Raw genomic sequence first — 15,188 nt, forward strand, 5'->3', positions numbered from 1 at the left:
AGCATATTGCTGAATCCATGGGGCAGGCTGAAGAAGGCTGTAGGCTTTGATGGAGGTCAAGGAAGGAAGAGAAATAGGATGGGAGTGTGTAGTAGATGGCTACAATTGCCAATCCATAAGCCTGTCTATATCAGCCATAGGTGGAATAGGTAGAAAGGGACGTAATAAATCAGCAATTTTCTTCCATATAGACCTATGACGCATTCCCAATGCATATGAAGCAGTGGCCTGAGGAAAGGATAAGACATATCCCCGATCATCTACCACATCATGTATGTACCTAATTCCCAATTTCATAAGATTGTATGGCCGAACAAGTTCCTGTAAAGTAAGTGGAATGTCAAAGATGGCACTCTAATGAATACTTTCTTTCCTCATGGAGTTTGTCCCCAAACAATTATTAGGAGCCCATTTGACCTTAGAGAGAACTTGTTTCCAGTCAAGTATCAGAGCAGTAGAGAAAGGACAACCAGGTATCCTCCCTACAAATCTCCCAATGACAACCTCCCAATGATCCGTAATCCAATGACCATAAGCACAAGTCCTCATGTTGACACACATGGATGCTAACATACAAGTCCATGGCTATTGTTGGTGGAAGAAAGTATGCAACATAGTGGCCTTCCTTGCAAGCACATGATATCTTATATTGAGAACATTAAGCCCACCATGCATCTTTGGGGAGCACACCATTTCAATCTTCATCAGTCTCAATGCTTTGACAGCAGTTTTAGTCTTCCATAAAATCTTCATAGCTTGGGACATAAAAGCTGAAATATCCCTGGAAGACCAATGCAGTAAAGGCAAATAGAACTGAACATAGGACATGACAATGGACTGTACTATTCTGAGCCTGACATGAAGAGGCCAAGTAGAAATCTTCTAGTATTCCAGTTTATGTTGAAGTCTTTGGAAAATCCATTTTAGCTGCTGCTTTCTGGTGATATGCTATCCTATGGGATATCCCAAATGCTTGACAACATCTCTGGAATGCACCACCTGACCAGGCCAAAGAATAGAATGCCAGTCACATTGTTTCAGGGGAAGTAATTTGGATTTGTCAAAATTAACATGCAATCCCGCTGCCAAACCATATAATGATAGAGTGGCCATAAGCATGCGAAGTTCTTGAGGAGAATTCTGTGGCATGAAGAAGGAATCATCAGCATATGCCTATGCCAAAAAAGATGTAGCCCCTGGGATTTTAAGACCAGTCATTTGTCCCGTGTTTGTTAAATGATCAAGATACATCAAAAGAGGATGGGTGGCAATTTCATAGAAGAGAGCACTAAGAGGGCAGCCCTGTCTAACTGATCGACCCAATATCCATGACCGAGAGAGATGGCCCCCAAGAATGCACTGAGCAGTGGAGCCAGAATAAAGCCAATAAACAGCGTTTGCCATCTTGGGACCAAAGCCCAACTTTATCATGATCTGAGAGATAAAATCCCATTGAACATTATCAAATGCCTTAGCAATATCCACCTGCAATATAAGCACATCTTGATGTGAATACTTAGCATATTCAATTGCAATCAAGGCATTGGATATATTGTCATGGATTTGTCTTCGCGGGACAAACCCATACTGATGAGGATGAAGGCCTGCATGTAGTATCCTCTGAAGCCTATGCACAATCATCTTGGCAATAAGTTTGTAAAGTACAGGCATCAAAGTAATAGGCCTCCAATCCGATATATGATCACACAGATGTTTTTTGGGCACAAGGTACACACACACACACACACACACACACACACACACACACACACACACACACATACATATATACATATATACATACATACATACATATTTACAAAAAAGTGAGAAATTTTAATTTAAGTGAAATTTAAAATTTTAAACTTCATAACCCAAAGGGAGAATGGCACTAGTGCCATTCCCCAAAACCCATCGTGATAATGGGACTAGTTCCATTCTCCACCATGGGGTTATGGAGAGTGGTACTAGTGCCATTATCCATATCCCAAAGGGGAGAATGGCACTACTACCATTCTCCATAACCTCATGGTACTAGTGCCATTCTCCATATCCCAAAGGGGAGAATGGCACTACTACCATTCTCCATAACCTCATGGGAAAAATGGCAACAATGTCATTCTCTACCAGGGGTTGAAGAGAATGGCAATTGTGCCATTGTCCCCATGGGGTTATGGACCCAAAGAGGATAATGACACTAATGCTCCCCTTTGGGTTAAGGAGAATGTGCCATTCTCCTTAACCCAAAGGAGAGCATAGCACTAGTGTCATTCTCCATAACTCCAAAGGGCAGCATGGCACTAGTGCCATTATCCATTACTCTAAATGGAACAATGACACTACTATCATTCTCCATAACTCCAATGGGGACTATGTTAAATGGGGATAGTGCCATTCTCCATAACTCTAAAGGGGAGAATGACACTACGGCTATTCTACATAACCCCATGATGGAGAATGGCACTATCCCCATTTAACATAGTCCCCATGGGTTATGAAAAGTATCACTATTTCCATTCTCTCTTATAGTCCCTTGGTAGAACCTTGGGAACATGGAATTATTGCTATGCTTGTTTATGTGTATACGGATATGGTCTTGTCTATTGAAATTTTTTTGGCACTAATCTATTCGTATTTGTTTTTCTTTCCATAATTGAAATGATAGGGATGGATGCTAGAGGTGGGGATAAGGTTAACATGTTAGTGGGGAATGAAGTGGTTAGTGATTGGGTGAAATTTGTGTAACCAACCTAGATGGTTATTTATAGTGGTGTGAAGATTGGGGTATATAATTTATTGGGTAATAGTGGAGAAGGGTACCAATAATGACACACTCCTACCATTTCCCACTATGAATGCAATGAATATCGATGGTGAAGCACTTTGGAGTGTTGTCACGTGGCCTAAGACCTCTTTGCATGACATGGATCTAATTCTAGGAAAATAGAGTAAAAAGAAACTTGTAAGAAATTGATTAAATCAAACCAAATAACTCAAAAAAAACCACAAGTTCAACATATTCATATTTGAGTGAATAACAAATAATAACTCACAAAAACATCAATATTAAAGCATAGACTTGTATCAAATTGATATTATCAAAAAGCATAACATAGCATAAACAAGAGAGATAGAACAACATCACCACCTATTAAGACAAGATTGGGTGCAATCATCCCCCCTTATGTGTGTAGCTCCACTTCCACGACATGAGTATTTTGAGAATTGTATTAAATAAATAGCCCCAAGGAACTAACAATAGTTGTATGTACGAAGTTGGGCTTGCTTTTACACTTTTACAAAAATAGCTCAAACACTAGAACTTGTTCACACACTATAGGTAAAACACTAGAACTGGTTCACACACTATAGGTAAAACACTAGAACTTGTTCACACACTAAGTAAAATAATCAAAACTCTTCTAAAATATGTGCTAACAATATATCAATGCCACGCATAAGCGTGCATAAATAATATGTACAATCTTTTGGCATGTAGCCAAAATAAAATAAAATTCCGTGATGATATAGACAAGATCCTCCATGTGCGACATGCGCACTGCTCATCACCTATCTCACAAATGTAGCACATTAGTTGTTTCAATTAATTGCCCTTCTCTACAATTCATCCCAATATGAAACATTGATAGGCACAAACACAACATACACTTACCACTTGTTTCACTATGACGAGAGTATCATTATACACATCATCTAGCATGGTGTGTATTGACACTTGTTACACTTTCAATTAGCATGACAGATCAATTGCATAAACCACTTGTTATGCTTCGACTCTGTACAGTTGTCTAGCATAGTCCACTTGTTTCACTTGACCACAATACTTGTCAAGCATGGTCACTACTTGTTACACCTCAACAATATACACCTGTTAAGCATGGTCTCAAGCTATGCCAATAACACTAGGTAACCAATATTTAATGTGGAGTCACCCACAATACCAATTGGCACACTAGCGTCAAGGAGTCCCCGTACAACTAAAGGGTGGACATTATCTAACATTGAAACATGTTGGTGTGGCTTTAGATGAGAGAATATCTTAAGGGGCTACATGAAGTGAGCTCGAGCAACCTCATGTTGAGGCAATGCCAGTTTCTTCATTGGAAACTGGCAATAGCATTCATGAATCTTGAAAGGAGAAAAGGGGGGAGGACGTGATCTCATATGTTTATAAGATGAGTCTCTAAACTTTGATCTATTAGGTGAGGATTGCCTTGGTGTGGGTAATGAGAAGATTAACCACATTTAGAGTATTCTAAGCACATTAGTAGTGTTAGCCTAGTTATGTGGCCCATTAAGCAGATTACCATGTTGGATGGAAGCCCATTGCAACACAATGATATGTGCCCATGGCCCAAGATACTAGTATTGATGAAGTGGTCAACAATGGAATGTTGGGACATGATGCTCCGCCTTCAAAGAAATGAAGATAAACTTTCATTAAGAGGAAGCGTAAGCAAAGAGAGCCACCAATGTCAGTGTTTAGAATGTCACTGGAATTGGTGCAGCAAGTTTCCTCCATTGATTGCTATGAGAGTAAGTGTTGCCAACATGCTAATTAAGACATGCTAATTATGTATATGATATGATGTATATGGCTTGGCATTGTGACTCTACTAGGAGGGTATGCTACAACTTTAGGGTGAATGGTGTGGTGATATGTTGTAGAGCATGGTATGAGATACACGAAATATCAAAAACATCATTCTATTAATACAGGGAATAGTTTAAAAGTGGTGTGTGATAATATGTGCATAGGAATATAGGGATTGTGAGGAGGATTAGGATGCAAAGAGGTATGAGTAGGGATCTTATGTAAGACTTTGTGGATAATAACTCAGAGCGTATGCCTAGCAAGAGTAGAACCATGTTGGATGGTTCTAGAGAGACACAATTGGTGATACCTCATGTATATAAGTAGGTAGACATCCTACCTGAGATCAACACCACACTACACTAATGGGGCTATGAGAGGCTATCCACATCTAGGTTTGGTAGGATTTGGAACATAGACTTCAAGAATGTGGTCCTGACCAAGACTAGTGAATTCTCTAAATGTAGTTTATGCAGTGACATCAAGGCTCAGTTGGCAACCACAAAGAGTCAAGAAGAGTGCAATATGCTAATGAGGAGGAAAGAAAGAAGCATATGGTACATCCAATAGAGTTGCACAAGAACCTATACTATGCATGGCATAGGTACTCATAGATGGATCCACATTAATACCTATGCACAATCCATGACAAGATGGACCATAAGAAGAAAATAATTCCTAGACTTTGGGTGAGATCAAAGGACATAGATTCTACATGGAAATTACAAGTGTCACTAATTGGAATGATTACTCGTGGGCCCATGTGGGCATGCTCATTATGGAAACTTTACCCTCAATGGTTTGTGGCCATTTGACCCCAACCTCATGATTAGCTCCCTTTCATTTTGTTTGTGCAACTTGGAGAGGGTAGACACACATGACCTTGGAGATCTAGCTACTTATGGGATTCCAAGAAGCAGTGTTTGAGCATACCAAAATATGGGCCAAATTAAGCATCTTTTTAAGCTCTTCAAAGCTCTTATGGGTTGTAGTATCCCGAAATGCATCCTTCGTCAACTTGTCCACAGTGTGGAGAGCCACTATGTGAGCATATTTCTCAGTGAACCTTCAAAGAAGGATGATTGACCCAAGAATCCTATTAATTGAGTGATGTTGGTGGAGTAGGCCAATCCTTTACACATTCCACCTTCTTGGGATCCACCCATATGCTATCTTTATCCACAACATGACCAAAGTACTCAACTTCATTTACCACCATGAGTGATGTTGGTGGAGTAGGCCAATCCTTTACACATTCCACCCATATGCTATCTTTATCCACAACATGACCAAAGTACTCAACTTCATTTACCACCATGAATGTACATTTGGTCTATTTGGCATATAAATGGTTTGCTCTCAATGCATCCAAACCACAAATGGTTAGCTCTCAATGCATCCAAAACCTTATGCGCATGAACCAAATACTCCTCTTTACTCTTGCTACACACTAATATATCATTGAAGAAGCCAATACAAACTTGAAGAGGAATGGTTGAAGCGCTCTTCAAGGCTTGAAAAGTGGCAGGTGTATTATATAATCCAAATGACATCCTCATGAAATGATAGAGACCCCTCTCAGTCCTAAATGCCGTCTAGTATTCATCACCACTCTTCATCCTAATTGTATGATGGTAGCCCGATCTCAAGTTAATCTTGGTGAAGAATCTAGCACCCTTCAACTCATCTAAAAGATCATCTATCCTTGGGATTGGATACCTATTCTTAATAGTGCCCTATCTTATTCAAATCACAGTAATCAATGCACATGTGAAAGGTACCATCCTTCTTTTTCACCAAAAGCATGGGTGATGCAAACGGTGAGTGATTTGGCTCCACCCAACCCATTTCCATCAATTGTTTAACTTGTTTTTCCACCTTACCTTTCTCAATATTTGACAATGTATAGGGAGGCTTGTTAATGGGCCTAGCAAATTAGGCTCAAGCTCTATCTCACAATCCACATCATGCTCGAGTGACAAGCATTTGGTCATTTAGAATACATCTTCATACTCCTTTAGTAGGTTTGTCATCCCTTCATGTGTGTTCTCAATCTCTTCCACATGGTCTTCATCTTTGCAAAGCTCTAAAACATACATTTATCCCATCTTTCTGAGCTCTCTCTTGAGTTGAGTGTCATTAATCAATGTCAACCTTGAGCTACAAAATCCATGCAAAGTGACACTCCTTTCTCCATGCATAAACCTCATGAAACCTTACTACAAATCTCGAGGGGATGCACCATTGGAGAAACCCTATGTATCACAATGTTCAAGGGGTATTAAAAAAAACCCTTACCTGTTAATTTTTTATGAATAAAATGAACCCTTTTTCTTTATGTAATTACGGTTTTTTTTTCAAAATTGATTTTAAAAAACACTTCTATAAGTGTATTTCTATAAATTTACCTTAAAATTTTGAATTAAAAAACCCCTTCATTTGAAATCATGTGGTATACTTAGATATTTCTAGGTGAACCCCCAAGGAGAAAGTCCTAAGAGTGGACAACCAATCATAACCCAAACAATGTCGAATGGCCCCATGTCCAATACTAGCAAGTTTGGTTTGTAAGTGTAATCCTTTGAGAGCGGTACATCCACATCATTGAAAATAATGTATAATCCATAACATCCCCATCTACCACTTGAACTTTACACATTGTTGACTGTTAGATTATCGTAATACCACTACAGGCATTATCGTAATACCACTACAGGCATTACCGCAGGAGGGGACGGCCTCTGGCTCACCACCCAGCCATAGAGGAAGAATGAGGATTGCCCCTCGTCCCCCAGGCTATATAGTGTGTGGCATGCCATCCACACTAGCCTGGCCGCCCATGACTCCGCATGGGCATCCTCTCCCACTGAACCCCAGATGGCCACGTCCTTGGCCATCCGGTCTGCCGGCCGCGTCGGTCCACAGGCGTTACAGCCTATGTGACATTACCCCCCATTAAGAAGAGTTTTCATCCTCAAAAACAAACTAGGAAAACCTCTTGGAAATGGCACTACGGCGTTCCCAAGTAGCTACCTCCTCATCCCTGTTTGTCCATTTAACAAGTACCTTAACAAGTACCTCCTGGTACACTTTATGTCGAGTTTATCTGTCTCGATACTTTAGAATCTTTTCAGGTTCATGTGGTATCTTTGGTGGCTCTATCAAGTCCACCAAAATCTATGGAGAAACTGCGTTCTCTAACCCGTGAATTGATTTCTTTAGTTTACTGACATGGAAGACAGGATGGACTTGAGAACTCTCTGGTAACTCGAGTTTATATGCTACATCCCCAATCTTCTTAAGGATTTTAAAAGGACCACAATATCTCGAAGAAAGTTTATCACACTTTCCCGTTTTCATGGTTTCTGACTACGGAGGAACCTTAAGGAATACAAAGTCACCTTCTGCAAAGGTCACCTTTCTACGTCCTTTATCCGCATAAGTTTTAGCGCGATCCTGAGCGCTACGAATGCTCTCATGTGCGGCTCTGAGCATATCATTCATATCTTCAAGGAAATCCTTGACAGATTGAATCTTCTCCTTTTCTAGGCCTACAGCCATCGAAGATCTCGGCTGGAATCCATACATTAACATGAATGGTGTAAATCCAGTCGCTGAGTGTTTGGAGCTATTATAGGCAAACTCCAATAAGGACAAGTACTCTTCCCAATTAGATTACTTCTTACTAACATAAGAACGTAACATATCCTCTAAAATTTGGTTAACTCTTTCAGTTTGACCATCAGACTCCGGATGTGATCTGCCGTACTCATACTCAGAGTAGTATCCAACTTTTTGAAGACTTCCCTCCAAAAATGACTGTTGAACTTTCTATCTCTATCCGACACTATATATGCGGGTAGGCCATATAGCTTGTAGAGATGTTCAATAAAGAGTTTTGCCAACTCTGGCGTTTTAACAGTTTTCTTCGTCGTGGTGGCGATAAACTTTGCCATTTTAGTTAACCTGTCCACTACCACCCACACCGAGTCATTCCCTCGACTCGTCTTAGGTAAACCGGTAATGAAATCCATGGAAATGCTTTCCCATTTCCCTTGAGGAATCTCCAGCAGATGGAGTAGTCCTCCAACCTTAAGACATTTGTGTTTATTGACCTGGCACTTATTACATTTCAGCACATAAGTCTAGACGTCCTTAAACAAACTAGGCCAATAAAACTCTCTTTTTACTAGTGCATAGGTCTTCTAAATCCCGGGATGACCCGCACTTGGACTATCATGACTTTCTTTAAGAATTTGGACCCGAAAGTCACCAATAGTTGGTACACATACTCTACCCTTGTAGAGTAAGTACCCGTCGTCAATGGAGTAATTAGCATATTTCTCCCCCCGACAAAGTTTATCACCCCCCTTTGAAGCCGTGGCACTCAAAGGTGATGAAGGGCCTACGTCGGAGCTCTCCGGCTTCCAACTATACCCGAAAGACACGGCTAGCCTCTCCAGACTAACTCTCGCTTCCCTTCCCGTTGCACCTTCGGCGAGTCTCTCCGGACTAGCAATTTACGTGCAACGAGGGAGGTGGTCGCATCTGTGAAGAAGTGCATACACGTACAGTGCACCAGACCTCTGTAAAAGATGGATCATACTCACATAATCCACGTAGTGACTCCAAGAAATCATTCTTGAAGACTGTGAAACTAAGTTCATTAATCTGTGGCATGCGACTAATGCATCTGCTACCACGTTATACTTACCTTTTTGGTAACGTATCTGAAGGTCAAACTCTTGTAGAATCTCCGCCCACCGAGCTTTTCTACCCTTCAGTAGTTCACTTTGACTTGAAAGCCATTTCAGACTTTCATGGTCTGTCCGGACCTCAAAAGAAGCACTATATAAATAGTGTCTCCACTTTTTCAATGCATGAACTATCGCTAGTAACTCGCTCGTAAGCCGAGTAGTTACGTTGCACATGATCTAACTTTTTACTCTCAAATGCAATTGGGCGTCCCCATTGCATAACTACGGTCCCAATGGCCTCATTACTAGCGTCTGTTTCTATAAAACAAACGGCTCATTTGGATCGACAATATTTAAAACAGGTGTAGCTGCTACAGTCACCTTGAGCTTATCAAAGCTATTCTGTTGGGCTTCCCCCCAACTAATATTTTTAGTTTTTGACTGTAACTAGCCAGCCAACGGAACTGCGATCTTCGCATAATCCTTCATATACTGTCGGTAGAACCCCGACATGCCAAGAAAAATCTGTAGTTCCTCGAGATTCTTCGACGCTGGCCATTTAAGAATAGCCTCTACTTTTTCTGGCTCCATCCGCGTACCATCGGCGGATATAATATAGCCAAGGTAGTGAATTTTTGTTTCAAAAAATTCACATTTGCTCTTCTTTACAAATAGTTTATGCTCTCGCAACAGCTCGAACACTAGACGCAACTGCTCTATGTGTTCTTTCTGTGTCTTACTGTACACAAGAATATCATCTAGGAAAACTACTACGAATTTTCCCAGATATGGATGTAAAATGCTGTCCATCAGCGTTATTGTCACGTAGGCTGTAATGCCTGTGACCGACGGCAGACCGGATGGCCATGTCCGGGGTTTAGTGGGAGAGGACGCCCATGCGGAGTCATGGGCGACCAGGCTAGTGTGGACGGCAGGCCACACACTATATAGCCTGGGGGATGAGGGGCAATCCTCATTCTTCCTCTATGGCTGGGTGGTGAGCCAGAGGCCGTCCCCTCTTGTGGTAATGCCCGTAATAGCGGCGTTACGGGAATGTAACACTAGTATCAGAGCGTGGTTCGATGGGATTGTCAGAGCCCGCGCGTGACCGGGGGACCGGAGCCCACTCGATGGTTTTCGACCATTCGTCTCCTTATCCTTATCTCGAATGGAGGGTGTGGAGGGAGGCGGCCATGGAAGAATGGAGGGGAAGAACTCTCTCTCTCTCTCTCTCCCCGTCACACACAGCAAGTAATGGAGGTAAGCGAAATTCGTTTTGTTTTGTCTCTCTGCGTTGAAATTGTGAATCATTTCGTAGGAGAGAATCGCCTATCTGTATGCTGTGTGTGGGAGTGGGGGGGGCGAGAGCCCACTATTGTGCGTGGGGGCGAAGAGCAGCCACGCTTTGAGACGAAGCTGAATTGCTGCGTGGCCAACCTTGGGCGGCTGCGTGCGTTGAGAGGCGAAGACCACGTATGGTGTGGCTAGACACCCGCAGACTGTGTTTAGAGCCTGGAAGGGGGCGAAGACCACAGTTAATGTGGGAGGGGCGAAGAGCAGCCCCAGTGAACACTAGCCCCACCAGCCTGGGGGGGGCGAAGACTTGTCAAGATTTCCCTCCAAAATGACCTCGTCAACCAGCCCAGCCTTACCCGGCGCTGCAGCCAGGCCAGGCCAGCGGCCAAGCCTTACCCGGCGCTGCAGCCAGGCCAGCCCAGCGGCCAGCTAGGCGGCCGGCCAGCCGGCCAGGCCACCCTTAGGCGCCCAGCGGGCAGCCAGTCTTAGGCGCCCAGTGGGCGACCAGCCAAAGGCCAGGCGGGCGGCCAGGCAACCATCAACGACCACCAGCGACAGCAGCAGAAAAAAGAAAAAAGAAAAAAGTGGGTGTTTCCCATGAGAGTAAGGCTAGTGCCCATATCGTAATTGTGACATAGCCCACGTTTATGCTGGAGTCGATCGACACTCCTCCACTGGCTCTAATGTAAAAAATGATTGCGACAATAGTCTTTACACCTTGCCTATGCGCAATGCCTGCATCCTCCAATGTTTGGTACCAGTTGTGGACGCATTGGTAGAGTCCAACCCAATCGTGTCGTAGTGTACGTATACCCTCATGTCTGATTCGTGCCGTAGTGCACATGCTTTGCATTCATGGTGTAGTAGACGAATATATGTGCCGTAGCACACTAACCCCCCACCAACACTTGGAGTTATATCTTTGGGAGAAGTGTGGCACAGTCGTGCCGTAGTGCACCCTGGCCATTTGTGGCATAACGCACTTGCTCGTGCGGTGCACGTACGTCTAAGGGTGCCGTAGCGTGCCCATGTCTGCTGAACCATTGACAGTCTTGCACACACAAGTCATGTCATGGCGTGCACATGGTGTCACGTCGTAAGTGCACTCATACCCACATTGTGCCGTAGTGCACTAGAATTTTTTTTTAAGGTGGCAAGAGGAAAATCGATGGTAATGTTCTCGCGTAGTTCGAGAAGTATTCGTTGACAATACATAAATACATGATACAAATTCTCTCTGTTAGTGGTTTAACCATATGGTTTACCACAAAGTAATATGAGAGCAGATCAGACACATTGTTCTTGTTGAAAGTCCACAAGAAGAAGTTCGTGGCTCCAATGTGCTTAGACCCAATGAAAAATGTCTACTTGGATGTGGTCCATTGTGACGAACAAATGTAGTCCGTAGAGACACTTTTGCAAGCGCAGTCTTGCCATGGTCATGACTTCTAAAATTGGTCAATGGCATTTAAGATAGCTGGGATTGAGGTCGCGTTTGTCGATTACCTGCTAGTAGCCTTGATCACATGACCCCATTAGCAACGTACTCTCTAGACATGACTAGTGTTAGACTCTGGGAGCGTAGCCTCGCCAGATTTCAATTTCCACTTTTGCGAGCGTTGTCTTGCTAGAGTTAAAGTTTTGTTCGGACAAATTTGTGTTTGTTTTGTAGTGACAAACAAATATGAAGGGGTATAGTCTTGAGATGTAATGCTCAATGCCCTTATAGAAGTTGATCGAAGAGAACTGTTCTTAAACTTACTAAGCATGGTTTTCTCTTCTTTTTATTGCGATGCGTCGACATCCCACTGCTCGAGAGTTTGTGGTGATCTTTCGAGGGGGGAAAGAGCCTTTTTATATGTCACATCAATTGGTTTGGCGGTAATTTGATGGTATGGGACATCAAATTCTCACGGAATCAATTGTAGTCTTGGTGGAATGGGACGCCAAGGCTTGTGCATGTAACTGACTCTTTGGCACGTCTGTATGTACACTTGTCTGTAGTGATAAAGTGTGCAAGATAAAATTTGAACTTTGAAAATTACCAAATATAGCCATAAGTTGGGATAAAACCCAGTTACAGAGTTCGGAGAAGCTCTAGGTAGCAAGACCATGATGGTGTACTAGTGCTAACAGAGTGATTTAGTTCCGGAGTGATCTAAATCTAGAGGTTAGCAGTAAGACTAGCTTGGTTGGACAGTTTCATGCATGGGGGACGCCCTATAGCATTTTGCAAGCGTAGTCTTACCTATGTTCAACATAAGTGTGCGATTGTGAGCACATTTTAGTTGCTACCATATGAATTTGGAAAATATATTACTTTCCTACATAAGCAATTGTAATATTGCATGACAGGCTATTTTGCTTACAAAGTTCATGTGCGTGTAAACCCTATAAGTCGTATGACCCTGGGAAATAAGTGGAGCATTTCTAGGATTTAATAAGGTTTTACATGGCAATAGTGAGTAGTATCTCACTTCAGATGAGCCTGGTTGTTGTTAGTATCGGATCCGACATATGTAGTGTACATAACTCGGGCTAAGTTAGGATAGAAGGCTAAGCCGGAGAGCTTAGTGGTAAATCCTATTGTATCTGGTGAGTTTTGACTTAACCGGAGTGTTAAGAAGTAAACTCAAAGTCTGGGGCTGAACCGGAGTGTTCGGAGGCAGACATATCTTTTGTTAAATCGGCGAATTTAGCAAAAGATGAGCTTGGGGTAAACCATGGTACCCAGGAAAAAAGCTCTTCACACTAAAATAGTGCACAATGATTTTAGGGTGATAAATATCCATCGCAGGAATGTTTTACAACTTTCCATAGATGATAGATGAAGACCATGTACTTTACGGAGTTAAAGTACATAGGTGGTGACTTCGGCGCCACATTTTTTGTAGGAAGTCACCAGTGGTGTGGTTAGGTCAGCCGAGACTCCACAAGACCTATGCACTAGTTTTTAAGTTGACCTCTATTAAGGACGTCCAAAAATTCGTGTTGTAATACCAGAGATTGTACTGCAATGTGCAATGGAGGGGTCAATTCGTGTAGTCACTTCTTAGCAGCAAGTGACTTAAGCATCTTGTTATAGATGGTTGTATATGGTACTCCCACTCGGGGGAGGTACGCCATTGGGTACGGAGTTACTCACAGACTAGTATGGAGCTACTAGTGTGATGATAGTGGGTACGTAGTTACTCACTACTAATACATAGCTGCTAATAAAATTAAGATCCTCGAGTGAAAGATACTCTAGATCAACATTTTAAATTACCGAACCACAATCCATGAGTATCGAGGTACTCATAAATATGTTGACGTTGCTCAAATCGAGGGACCGATTTGTTCGATGGTATGGAATAAGCAAGGAGAATGGAGTAACTTAAAAGTTACACATCACTAGTCCTAGTGAGTTGTCGAGGTCATCCGTAGTTTGATGATCCCCTCTACCTATTAGATAACATTCAATTTTGCAAGCCCTGGCATTTAATCCGTACTGATTATGAGTTGGGTGTGAGATATGGTTATGAAGTTCTTACAAGAGTACTCGTTTATTTGTTTATCATTGGTTATAGCTTGGTAGAGATTGCCACCTGTGATGGGTTGGTAGCTTTGCCGCTATAATGAGGAGGCAGCAAATAATGTTCTCATAGTTATACTTCATACCAACACGAAACAGGGATAGGATGAAATTCCTAAGTTTATCATCATGAAGTACTATGATGTTTGCATTTATATTGAATGTATGATGTAATGAGACATTGAATTGTGTAATTACCATCAATTATCTAGCAACCTATGGCTTCGCAGCAAGCTCAGTTATTATCTGTGGATTGATAATGTGGTTATTAGTAGTTTGGAATTTTTCTTGATAGATGGTACAACCCACCCAAATGATTCATAAGTGTGTAACCGCTTATGAAGGGTAATAATATGCAACAATGAAGCACTTTGTTACAAGTGTGAAACCACTGATCTGTTGCAAAGCAGTTTATCAATAGTACCACCATATGTGCGAAGACACTATATCACATCTTCGTTGCAAGATGTTTAAAAGTTTCTTGGAAGGACTCAAGGAATATAACATATGATATTAAACATGGTCTAGATTTGTTCTTGGACCTATGACACTAGCGCGTAGTCCGCTTGAGAGTAGAGTTTTTGAGGACAAAAACCTTTCTTGAGGGAAAGGAGGGATATCCTCAAATATCACATAAACTCGAATAGTTGTGTGAGTCCAGACAATACTTGAAAGGATGTGTCTGGTAATAACAACAAAGAGTTGTAAGTGAATGGATGTAATTCCAGACACCCGTAGTGGTGCAAGATCTTTATCAAACATCTCCACATACTATATGGTCTACCCGCATATATAGTATGGCATAAGAGATAGGAAGTTTGATTGTTATATTTGAATGGAAATTTTCAAAACTTACATTTACTCTGAGTTGGAGTGGAGTTTAACCATCCGTAGATTGATGGTAGTTAGAAACTCAACAAGATTCTAGAGCATATGCTTGTGCAAAGATGTTACTCTGAGAGGAAGGATCTCTCAACTTTGGAACTAATCCTTGTGATGCATGATT

This window comes from Cibotium barometz, chromosome 59, assembly GCF_041138505.1.
Source record: "Cibotium barometz isolate CiBa-2024 chromosome 59, ASM4113850v1, whole genome shotgun sequence".
NCBI lineage: Eukaryota > Viridiplantae > Streptophyta > Polypodiopsida > Cyatheales > Cibotiaceae > Cibotium > Cibotium barometz.